This window comes from Dermacentor albipictus, chromosome 1, assembly GCF_038994185.2.
Source record: "Dermacentor albipictus isolate Rhodes 1998 colony chromosome 1, USDA_Dalb.pri_finalv2, whole genome shotgun sequence".
Classification (NCBI taxonomy): Eukaryota; Metazoa; Arthropoda; class Arachnida; order Ixodida; family Ixodidae; genus Dermacentor; species Dermacentor albipictus.
This window is the reverse complement of record NC_091821.1, coordinates 137,771,142-137,784,104: the sequence shown is the minus strand read 5'-3', so window position 1 is coordinate 137,784,104 and position 12,963 is coordinate 137,771,142. Positions and strand designations below refer to the sequence as shown.

General features: G+C 44.2%; 1 long non-coding RNA gene across 1 annotated transcript; it reads left to right on the top strand.

Moving 5' to 3' along the window:
- The first annotated feature begins 276 nt into the window (after positions 1–276).
- Positions 277–12,173, top strand: LOC135911810 (uncharacterized). The gene is made up of 3 exons (XR_010567461.2): positions 277–388; positions 7,857–8,155; positions 12,044–12,173. It is a non-coding gene; the product is annotated as an uncharacterized lncRNA (long non-coding RNA).
- Positions 12,174–12,963: the final 790 nt, after the last annotated feature.

The window sequence follows — 12,963 nt, the reverse complement described above, 5'->3', positions numbered from 1 at the left end:
GTTTCCGTGCGACGTAGTGGCGAGGCGTGCTCGGTTTCGATATTGCTTGGATTGAGCTTGGCATTCGATGGATATCACCCATTAGACACAGTATTCAAGATTTAAAAAAAAAAAAGTTAGGGCATTAAAATTTGACTGCCTCCAAGTTTTCTATTCGAACTGCTCCCGCAGGCACTAATAATACAATTATTAGTGTGTGTTAATTGTTCTGAAATTCATGTTATTAGCGGCAAAGTACGTCCGCCTCGCCTAGAACTCCTTTACCAATGCCCGCAGAAGATCCGCTACTTTGGCGTCCCCAGGATGTCCTCGGACCACAAGTCCCGCCCCTGGCGTGCACTGGACATTCGGATATCCCGCGGACGTCGGTTCGACGTAGTGAAAAGCGGTAACAAAATTTTTAAGCGTCCGAACGCCCGTTTTCGACCTCCGTCGGACCAGCCTATAGCATGTACAATTCTTTTGCGCGGTATAGTCCTCCGGACTTTCATTAGTACGTCCCGTGGATTTTTGCCTACATCCTGTGAACGTTGTTAATGCCCGACAACGTGATCCGTAGGAAGTCCCGGGGTTGTCTGTTGTCCATTGGGTCTGCTGTGTTAAACAACAACAGTTAACGGAATACTGAAGAGCAAGACACTTTGTGCAAAAAATTATTGCAGAAATGACGATTTACTTGGTGATGGTTGCTGGTTGCGCATCAGGAGCAGTGCGATGTAGAAGTTTCAAATGAGCACTAATTAACATTCAAATAGACTGCCAGTATCAGAGCGAAAGAAATTCGTATTGACTATGCAAAAAACGTATTTTTTTCCAATATGTTTTTTAATGACGCAATGGTCTCAAGAGTGGCACGTCACGGAAACGTTATTGTGGCCAAAGATATTTTGGGAACCACTGATCAGCTGAATGGAAAACCGCAATCTTTCAAAGCGAGAACTCGAGAATAGTCGAGCGACACATGTCGGGTACATAGCGAAGAATGAACTCGCAGCGCTTTTACGGCGACCCGTCAGATGGCGGGAGCTTGCCCGCAACGTGATGGCGCGGCGGGCAGCTACTTCGTGGCCTTCGCGAATGCCTTCGAGTTTACACAGGCGAAGTCGAAATCTCGGAGGCCTCGGCTGCAGCTTAACGGAATCTGCGCGCACAGGGCTAGTCGGCGCCACCCATCAGTGCAGCTGTATACGCGCCCACTTCGGCGTGGTTAGCGTGATGGTTGAGCACGTGGCCTTTTCAACAGGCATCCATACATGCATCCATACGTTCATTATTGCACAGCGTTGTCAACAGCTGCTGATTTAATAGTACGCGTTCAGATTTTTGTGAATTTTTAGTGACTCAGTGGTAAAGCTTCGGAATTTATTGATTGTTCCCGACTTCAAGAAAACGAGTGTGAAATGTGCAGCTTCTTGAAAATTTTATAATTCACTACTTTCTCCGAAATCTGCTACTTTTTTTTTTGCTATATGCTACATACGAGCTATATGTAAGTATTTTTTCCTCTTCGGGATTGAGCTTTAGCATAGTGCAAAACGATGTGACCACTTCAGACTTCAGGTACTATATGTCATCTAAGGCCCTTCCGAAATTGGTTTGAATCTTAGACAAGGCGTCTTTTCAATATTTATGCTGTTCGAGATTCACTATGCACCGTACGATTTTCCAGACCGCGCTCCGCTCCAAGAATTTTGAAGATCACCGTATTGTTTTACTTCTCCGCTAGTGACACATTGTACAATTGATATTAGGCGCTGGACCAGTGACGACAAACACCGATTAAAATACCTCCTGCTAGTATAAACAATCTACTGACTTCTAATGATTTTGTGAGCAAAGATCTACTACTTCTTTTAATGATCTGTGGCACCAGTACATTCATATCTGGTACTGATGCTGTCGGAGTAAATAACTTGAGGTCCGGAGGAATCACTGAAGTCTGTTATTTCTTCTTTTTCTTGTGCAGTGCCCCAAAAGAGTGAGCAAGTTCATGCAATACATCCGGCATCTTGAGCACCTTAATCATTTGGAAAGATCAATGAGGCCGGAAAGTCCACCCTCTATACTGTGCTATGGACTAAGATGAATTTTAAGTGCGAAGTTCCCATGAAATGCAAAAGCCTTGTCTCAGATCAATTTACCTTGGAAAACACATACATCGATTATTTTATTTCTAAAATTCATCATGCATGCTCTGAATTGGGCTCAGATGGTGCGCTGAACGACGACAAAGCTTACGTGCTGTTCCGTGTGCCTCCTTTGCCCAGCATAGGCGGCGGCTGCGATAAAAGCTGGCGACACCCGGCAGCCACGCATTTTCTGTTGGGACAATACTTGGCGTGTGGCCTGTTATAGAGACCTGTATGTGGAGTTTCCATTGATGTGAAAAACCTTTTTATCATTTTGAACACGTGTTCAGTGCAGATGTTACTTGTTATGTATCGTCGCGTTTATTGTTGAGCTTGGACTTAGTATTTAGTTTTAGTCCGAGTGCGTGCCAGGGTTTGCACGCAATAATGTGTGCGCTTGGTTTTTTGGTTTTGTTTTTTGATACATTCTCAATTAGCCCACAAGCGCAGTTGGAGGAAGCATGCTGCTTCCAACCTCTTCATCGACACTCCGTTTATCTCGTCCTAGCAACAGCCATTTAGGAGATGTATACCACAGTTGTAGTTGTGTTAGGTGACTTAAAAAAAATTCAGCATCGTGTGCGTGAAACGCCATTCATTATTTGTTTGGTTTGCCGTGCCCTATTCTGTTACTGGGCGCTCATGGTATCTCAAGCTGCCTTCTAAAAACAGAAATAGCAGTTTGGACATGATATTTGTTAATAGCCTAATTACCGTATGCAGTTCAGCTATCCTCTTGGTCATCATTGCAGGGTGCCACTAACGAAAATCAGCAGCGTGCAACGACTCCACTGTCTCTGCGTGAAATCACTTGCTGCGACAGCATCATGTTTTAATAGTGTTTTCCCTTAATTTCCTAGCGAGTGTCCTCGCGAAATGTGAACTTCACTTGTGTTTATATATTTTTCTACTGTCACAAGTAACAAACTGCTTATTTGCTTGCGAATTTCGTAGCGTTCTTCTTGATTTACTTTTGTTGTTTATTACCATTTGTTTAAAAATCTTAAATATCTTGCTATGGTCTAATAGCCCCTTTATTTATTTTTTTCACTGTAATGCTCCAGCAAGTAGTTAAGGTAAATAAAATTAAAATGATCACAAACAAAATTACACCACTGCATTCAACTCGGTGAGCTTATGGATTAGTGCCTTATGAAAACAACTTAAGTTGAGAGTTCAGCGCGGCATGTCCAGTACTTCACGCCTCTGCGCTTCGGCTTGCTTGTACTGTGCCTTCACTACATCCTGAAGCAAGCAGTGTCCGTGCGCTGAATACAAACAAAAATGCTGAAAACTGGGAAGGGAAGAACTGGGTGACCTTTTTAATGAGCGATGCCTTGAATTAATCAATTGCGCAGTAATCATGTTAGACTTACTACATGCCATAAATGCATTTGGTGCTTTCAACAAAAGCCTGTTACTAGAAAAGCGGCTCAATGAAGGTTTCTCTTAGGCAAGCTAGTTCATAACGAATAACGAAAAGACATAACGCGAAAAGATACCCATGTCGCGGTCATCTAATAACGCTAGTCCTGTGCACTGTATCCTTGTCCACGTCATTTATCGCTACGCTTTTAGTTTTAAAGCGAAGCTTTCTTTGTCTACCGCCCGGTCTTTCAGGTGACAGCTGTGTCGATACCTTGCCGACTACTCCGGATGATATATCGTGAAATATTGACGGAACAAGTAATGGAGTAGCGCAACTATGGCAAGTTTAATGAAATCGAAGTGGCCTATGAATATGTTGAAATGTAATCTATTGAAGCTGCGTTCCAACAAATTACGCATAAGATCTTTACATATATAATGTCAGCTCATGGCTATCTTTAAAGCACGCATAAACCTTACGTATTAGCGCAGGATATTCAACGGCTACTTCCATTTCATTAAATTTCTTCTATTCTGGCTACTCCATTCTTGGTAATCGTTGGGTATGTGTTCATTTTTTTTCCGATCCTCCAGAAGGTGTATGTGACATTGTAATGCAAGAGTTATAGACGTCGTAAATGACTGCCCTCCATTCTTCACTCAACAAGCACCAAACAACGTCTTCGTTCTCGTAACATCGCTCCGTCGACGTCTCACAGTGTGCATTCGCATGAACTAGTATAACATGTGAACGGTGTTGTGCGTAAGCATGAATAGTGCATGAAATTTGTTACATGTGCGGTAGAAAAACATACTTTGGATCAAATGGCATGCTGCATAAGACAAAGATAAAGATTATATATGCATTGCATTTAGTTAAAATTATGGGGTTTTACGTGCCAAAACCACTTTCTGAGGCACGCCGTAGTGGAGGACTCCGGAAATTTCTACCACATGGGGTTCTTTAACGTGCGCCTAAATCTATGTACACGGGTGTTTTCGCATTTCGTCCCCATCGAAATGCGGCCGCCGTGGCCGGGATTCGATCCCGCGACCTCGTGCTCAGCAGCCCAACACCATAGCCACTGAGCAACCACGGCGGGTTTGCATTTAGTTGTATGGCATTTGGTGAACGATTTCCCCTAAAGCTTCGCGTCCCACATGCATTCAAATATGTGCGTTGGATCTGCCATTTTTTTCACTAGAAATCATGGGATTTTGAACCGCCAAATGAACTAACTACAAAAGCCGTGCAGTTACCACTTTTAAATCCTTCCTTGATGACTCAAAAGTATATAGGTGAATATTTCTCTGGTCTTTTTCCTTTGATGCAGTGCAGCATGTTTTATTATGCGAGCCTATGCTAATTTGCGATGCTACAAGAACCTTTCAGGCTGTGCGTTGTACATCTTTGAACTGTGAAGTAATTGTAATGTAATTACCGTTTAATAATATCTTGTTTTAGTTCTCATAATATGTATCTCAATTATTATTTTATTTTCAATCACGTAAGTTTTCTTTATACTTGTTTTGTTTTGCAGGTAACTTATATTTCATTCCTTCTAAACAAAAACAATTTAAATCAACAACTGTCATAACGCCAACATCTGTCTCATAGCGCTCAATAAAAATATTACGAAAAACGAATATTGCGAAAAACTAATGAGCACAGCGGAGGCCATTCGTCCTCAATATTGCCCGATAAAGGTGAACATGCATGCTGTTCATTAGCCAAAATTGTATTCTTTGTCGTAGCAAATGCAGCAATATCTATAGCCGTCACAGTTGCCTACAACTGATTAATTTATTTGGCGCTCATACGAGCTGCCCAGTCTTTGTTACTTAAATTCATTCGTTTCTCCAGTTTTTTCTCTGTCTTTATTGAAATTAAAATAAAATAAAGAGACGTAGTCACCTTATAATGGTGACGGCTACTCCTTTCCTCATAGCGTCATTATTATGCCTTGATACGCAACTATCCTGCTGTTGCTTTAACGATTGTTCCTTATCATATAATTGCCGCAGTGCGACGTCTGGGCAGAACGATTGCTGGTTGCCTTTTGATAAATAGGTTTGCCTACAACCAGCAACCTCTCCCGTCTTTTCGTGTGCCAAAACATTAGCAGTGTCCCCCAAGCTTGTCTGCCATGGACGGATAATTTCCCACATTTCTTATTATTTTAGTACATTGTCTCTTTGCCAATAAACCACATTTCCTACTACAACTACACTTCATTTTACTATTGAATTGCCGCTTAATTACTATTATATTCGATGATTAATGGTTTTCTTTAAGGAGTTCTGCAATGCTTTCTTCTTCAAGCTTATGTGTAAATGGAATTCCCTCTTAAGCTATACCCTACTCTAATAAATATGCTACAGCCAGTTTTCTTTTTAGCGGCGATAAACAAATTTGTTAAACTGCATCTTTAGTCTGACAAGGTATCTCCGGTGTTAAGCAGGGACCCTTGATTGGGCGTTTGCTATATTAATCGCCATAAAGGATTTGCCCAGAGATATAACTTCGTAGATTACCCTATACGACATTCATTGTGTTTTCTGTAAGACAATTTCATCTCTTGGAAATCATCGCCTCCGCAACTGTCCTTCGCAAGTGGTGGAATACCATCCCAAAAATGCATTTAACTGGCGTGGTTTAGAGAATAACGCTACTTCTTTTTCTTGTGTCATTGGGGCCATCAGAATTTTTTTTCAGAGCACACAATCGCAGAGAGAAAGAAGTCCTGGCAAGTTCTTTTTTATTTTTTAATCAGCAAATATACAATGTTGATGCGCTTAACACACGTCTTTGGATGATGGTACAGGTGCAGTAACTCAGCATCAGCAATGAGGTGATAATCCGCGTACACTAAGCCACTTAACGTACAAACACTCTGCTGAAGAAACACTACCAGTTCAACTGTTGCAGTGTCCACTCACTTTCGCGTACACAATCTCTGCTTCACACTCGTCACTCTCACTCACGCATTCGAGAAAAAAAACGTTGCTATGGGCAGCCTGGCTAACAGTGTAATGCTGGTGCACTCACCTACTGCCCCGATCTTTTCGTCCCTCCTTCTGTGGAGACCGTATATACTCACTCGATGTAACACCAAAAGAAAACCACACTATAAAGAATATACTGCCTCCTGCTATACTACACGCTAACAAGATAAAAAATTTGGCAATAACTAAAACTAAGGATTTGCTTGTGATGCGTACCGTTTCTCACTTTTATATCACCATCACTTTATATCCGGAGCAGGCACGTACAGTCTGTCGAAAAAGTTTAAAATCCGCCACTACCTTCTCCGGAGCAAGACACCTCCTGTATATTGACACTATGGTGGCCGCCTACATCGAAAGAAGTCGTCATCTTGCCGCTAATGAAGTCGAGTCTCGGTAGCAGCGACGCACGTGCGCCGCTCAACTCGGGCGACAAGGTCAGTGGCCTTTACACGTTCGCGACATACTGTTTAAGTTCACATTAGTTTCCGGGACGCACGCTGCAGTTTTAATCTTTTGACGTTTGTAAGGCGTGATACTACCCTAAAGCTATCATTTAAAGCTAAAAATGCCTTCCTCCCGACTTAACGGCCACAGTTGGAGATAAATTGTGCGCCGTCCTGATAGCTGCGACGGCGCCGTCTACACCGTCCGCGCCGAGCGCACCAAGGAGAGTGGTGCCGCCGTCACCTCCTCCTGTGTTTCCGAGGCCGTTCTTAAACACGGGGCCACCTTTGTAACCAATGTTGTAACCAAGTAGAGCCGGGTGACGCACACCGATACCTACAAGTCCAGGTCCGCCGAGGCCTGCGAACACTGGTCCTCCGAGTCCGTGGCCGCCGAAACCACCGAGACCATGAAGGCCCAAGTTGTTCATGGCCAACTGATGTAGGCCTATGGTTCCAAGTCCTGGTCCTCCCACTGGTCCCCCAGGTCCTCCCAAAGCGTGGCCATCCACACCGGGACCCAAAAGAGCGCGCCCGTGAAGGCCTGGACCGAAATGTGCGGGACCTACGAGCGCTCCAAGACCACCAGCATTATTAGCTGGCCCAGCCGCAGCATTGGCACCAGCAGCGTACGCCTGCGCCTTCAGTGCATTCCCTTTGGCCCCACTGAGGCCGTTGAGCGCTGCCGCGCCACCACCAAGCGCTGAGGTGAAGCCAGCCAGGCCATGTCCGTTAAGGCTAATTCCGCCAGCAGCTTGGCCTACACGGACAACCGGTCTAATGGCGTGATGGACAGTGGCCACTGGGTGCTTGACATACTTTATGACTGGCTTTGTCACATATCGTAGGTTTACGACAGGCTGCTTCAGGAATGTAACGGAAGCGATCGGTGTGGCCACTGGTGCAGGAACGGAAACTCCCTGTCCATTTGGCGCTGCTATGAACTGGCCTCCTGCCCCAAGCAGACCAGCTCCTCCAAGGCCCCCGTTGAAACCACCGCCCAGGGCGGCTGCCAGATTCGCTGCTTGACCGGGCCCCAAGACAGCGCCCTGACCACCGAGGCCTCCTCCTCCAGCTCCTAGGTACTGTGGCACTCCGCCACCGCCACCGACTCCCGCAGAAGTCGTTTCCAGGAGCGCGCAGAGGGCGACGAAAAGCACCTGTACGACAAATCAACAGAACCCGTGTGACTTCGCTCAAGTTATGGTAGGCGTGGTCTGCTTTCACAGGTTATTGGACAAAAGCAACATTTTATATCATTATTCTTCCTTTATCTGTGGGGGCTATGATCCTCAATTAGAATTGTGCAATGCTTCAATTTTACATGACCCCTAAATGTTCTGACTCCTTGAACGATCATTGTGTTTGACGTGCATTTTTTTCTTGTTTTACCTTTATGTTCAACAGCTATGTCATAATGACAGCTTTGATGCTGGCACGAAGCTTGCACCAAAGCTACCAGTATGAGAAAAAGCGGAGCATGGTGTCATCGGCAAATTGAATTCCAGCACCTACCTGTAGCAGAACCTGCACATTTAGCACGTCTAAGGGGCTCACCGCGCGTTCACCCATTTAGAGCATTTCGAAACCTTGAAGGAGCTCCGCAACCGCATTGAGGATTGCGGTTACAAAGCTGCAACAAGAGCTCGTGCAGCGGAATTGAACGTGTTTGAGACAGAGCATGTACTCACGGCAGTTCTCATGCTGGTATCCACAGCTTGCTCTCGGTTTCGTCTGTTGGCCGGCTGCGGCGTAGGGTGCCCTTTATAGCAGTCTCAATGGGACCCGCGTGGAGGTGACCTCCTGAACGCGCCGGGGAGCGTCGCAAGATCACTTTCCTCGGTCAATGTCTCACAGCAGCGCAGCCCAAACAACCGATAACGTCTTTGCCACGCACGACAGGGCTGAAAGCGAATTCTGTGTCAAGAGGCCTCTAAACAGCGCTTTCTTTTCTGTAGGACGTTACTGGGCTTGAAGCGCAACTGGTTTTTTTGGATCAACGAGGAAATATCCATTCTAGCCAACCTCTCTCTGCACCTGTATAGGTGACGGTCCATGTACGCGACTAAAGTGTTCCTGACGTGTTTCAGTTTTTCGCGCGCAGTGCGGGGAAGTAGATTAGCAGATTAGGTGTGGTTGGTCGGCTGGTGCGGGAGAGTAATTAGGCGTTTCCAGCTTTTCTCATTGTTTAACCTTTCAATACCCTTTCTTACTTCTGGTTTGATGTCCGGGGCTTGGTTTCTCTATTGACTTTAACGATGCCTTGTATGTAATCTTTTGTGTGACTCTATCCTGATCGCTGCTTTAACTAACCACTGTGAAAAGCGTAGATCTCAGTTGAAAAATCATAGTTCATTGCACGGGGGTTTAAACATGCACGCTAAAGATGTTTGCGGGCGTATTTTTATATGCTTCAACAGGAAATATCAAATAAGCGTTAGGGAAACGCAAAAAGGAATTGTACCAAGAAGAGGAGTAACTGAAGTCAGCCTGTATTTAAAGAATAATAATTAGCTTGAAACAGTGCCTTGCATCAGACACCAGAAATACGAACTCGATAGGCGCCTAGAAATATACTGCTTTTTCCAGTAGGTTTTAAACTATAGAGCATTTCTTTCGCAGAGCGAGAAAGTGTTAACTGTAACACCAGTGTATCTCGCTGCAGATTTTTAGTATTTGCCTTTTCTTAATGAAACTGAATACGTGTCACCTAAATGAAGTAAAACAAAAATAAAGGTATATTTGTAGCATTATTTTGTTAGCATCTGCACTCTATTTAGGCTTTACAGAGTAGCCCAGTGTTTTTACCAAGGGGATCGTCGCATTGTCAACATATCTGCTTCGACAATTAAATGCCTATTCACAAAAATGCTCAAGTGTGGCTGTTTGAGGTAAGTTAGCTGCACTCGGTTCGCGTTGAACATAGTGACCGATTTCGGTTCGTGCAAGTGAGCAGTTACCGGCGTCAGTCTGTTACAAAGCTGCCGCCTTGCTTTTGCTGTGTTTGTAGCAAAGTGTGATACAAACGCATGACCGCGACACAAATCGGAGAAATCCATTTTCGAGAACAAAAGGTAGGGAACTTTCTGCATTGCTTTAACTTTCCTGGCTTTGCACATATAGATAAAGCTACAAACGAGCTTAGTTTAAATATTAGCCGGAGAAAGTATTGGATTTGAAAGCGTCAGTTTCGCTCGTGTTCTTCAAGGTTAAATGCAAGCACCTCATTCGGGGCCAACATCGAAATAGAACGATCACCACAACGTGGTCTACGGAATGCTCGAGTGGGGGCTTATAAACCCGTTATCAGAAATCAAGAAGCAGCTTGATGCCATCGGCGATTATAAGACGCAGTGGACAGTGTAGATAATGACTCATTTAGTACTCTTTGGTATAAGGTTTCGAAAGTTGCTTTAACTTTCACAATAAGCTCAGTTTTCAATAAGACAGCATATGAATGAGGTATTTAAAAAAAAGAACGTGTTCGGGGAGTTCGCTTGGTTGAAGCCTCAGTTTAGATTCGAAAAGGTAGTTTTTTGTCGTATTCAGCTCTGCACTCATTTAAAGCAGGTAAGTTCACGTCCTTTAGATCATGTGGTTTCAGGCCCCAAAGCATCGATGGGGCTTTGAGAGACGACCTAGTGGAGACACTCCTGATTAATTTTGAGGTTTTTTTTTGCCACCTGACGTTCTTCAACGTGCACCTAAATCTACGCACACAAGCACTTTCGCATTTCTCCCCTATCGAAATGTGGCCGCCGTGGACGGGAATCGAAGCGCCAACGTCGTCATCAGCAGCAGACCGCCGTATCCGCTCAGAAAATTGCAGCAAGCAGTTCATATCTCTAGTCTCTCTACTTTTATCCTTAATGCAACGAAAACACGCTGGATTTATCATCGCTGTAAAAATGATAATGGCGGATAACAACTCAGAAACTCGTACTGTTACAGATTTTGTTCTTCACAGCCTAAATAATATGCACTTTACCTAGGTGCGAACGATTCATAGCTATTGTTGTATGCAGCTCTCTAATGGTAATGTGGGCTGGTTTAATTTCTTATGTAGCTTTCCCCTTCGCCATGGAAATTGGTTAAGCAATAATGATAAACAGTCTACTTCTTCTCTAAAAGTAACTTTGCCTTTTTCCATATCAGTTGTACACGCAATACTAACAGTTGTGTTACTGCAAAAATAATTTCTTATGAAATCTTGCTATTCTTTTATCTGTTGTGCATACCGTTTTAATCGCTACAATTACATGGCGCTGTACATAATGTAATTTCACGCCTAACCATGTGGTCACGTGATTTATTTTCGTTTTTTTATATCTAATTTATATATCTAATATATCTAACACTTTCCACTTTATTAACAATGTAGCAATATAGAAGTCGATAAAGGTCTCAAATCGTTCTGTAAGTATTGAAGTATGGAAATGCATATAGCAAGACAGGTTGTATTGACGTGCTGAAAGTAGATAAGTAAGTAAAACCATTTGTCGCATTTCTTAAAGGACCCTCTGCGCCGTCACAACGCTTAAACAATACGACCTAACATAGTGTCCTCCGCTTATAGCAGTGGAGGACACTATTTTCTTCACAAGAGCTACGGTTTATACCGTAGCTCTTGTGAAGAAGTTCGGGCATACGTTTAAAACATATCTATAGTTTCTTTTTCTCGGTAATTCACATTCTCTATTTAATTTTTCTGTACTTATTGCATATTAATCGACAATCATCTAGCTGTACGTAAGTTATCGCTCATTTCTTCACAACGCGTTTCTTAACCGAACCATCAATCGCACATGACTGCAGTCGCTTTCTGCCAATAAAATAGGAGTCAAAGTATGGAGAATGACCATTTATCACAGTCACAACAACGGATTTTTAGTGCTTATGTAAGCCGCCACAAAATGATACAATTAAATTGATCATAGTTCCTCGAACATGCGGGCTTTCGATGCAAAATGAGCCTGCCTTGTTTGTAACGCTGCTGAATTTTATAAACCGCAATATATTCTGCACGAATTTCGTACTGAGTAACAGTGTCTCACGTTAGTGACAAATGCTTTCTTTTTATCATCATCCTTTTAGGCCTGTTCGTTTAGGGTACTTCCTGCAACTCGGGTACTTACGCAAGCTCGGGATGGCTGCCTACGAGTAACGTCATGAAGTGCCTTTATTGCTGGTGAGGAGGAGGAGGAGGAATAAACTTTATTTGTGCACAGCAGACTTGAGACCTAGGCCTCTACCTAAATGACGGCCTCGAGCCCTTGTGCCCTGGCTGCATCTTCGGCCTGCTGGATTGCCTTGAGTTGGTCTTCCGGTGCACAGCTGAGCAACGCGGTCTCCCACTGCTCTCTGGTCTTAATTATTTTATTCTGTATGGGTGTATGAGGACAAGCCCAAACCGTATGTTGTAGGTCCGCCCTTTCTTCACAGAATCTACATCTATCCGTGTAAAGGTCCGGGTAGTAGCGGTGGTAGGCCACCGGGTTCGGATATGTATCTGTTTGTAAGAGGCGCCATGCCGTCGCTTGCCGTCTATTTAACGAGGAGTGTGCCGGGGGGAAATGGACCCTTCCCAATTTATAGTGTTTGGTGATCTTGTTAAAGCTGGTCATCCGGTCTCTCTCCGTTCCCAGTATTTGTTGCGTGTCACCTGCTCGGCCTGTCAGTTCTCGAGCCAGGTTGTGCGCTATTTCGTTCCCGGGAATTGAAGAGTGTGCGGGTGCCCATATAATGGTGGGTAATATTATTTTCCTTCTTATGAGCCACGCAGGAAAAATGTAAGCGCCGAGGCAAGCGCGGTACACGTAACCTCGAACTTTCAGCGGGATTTGAGGTCGATGTGAGATTTCCGGGTTCGCCAGGTGCACGCTTTCATTTCTGCACTATACTTCTGAAGGTCAGTATCCGCGTGCGAAGTCGCCGTGGGGGTTGCGATCTGCTCACGCGGCTGAGCTTTTGGCAGCTGTGGAGGCCTCTTTTGTGTGGTGTATGTGCTTTGTGAA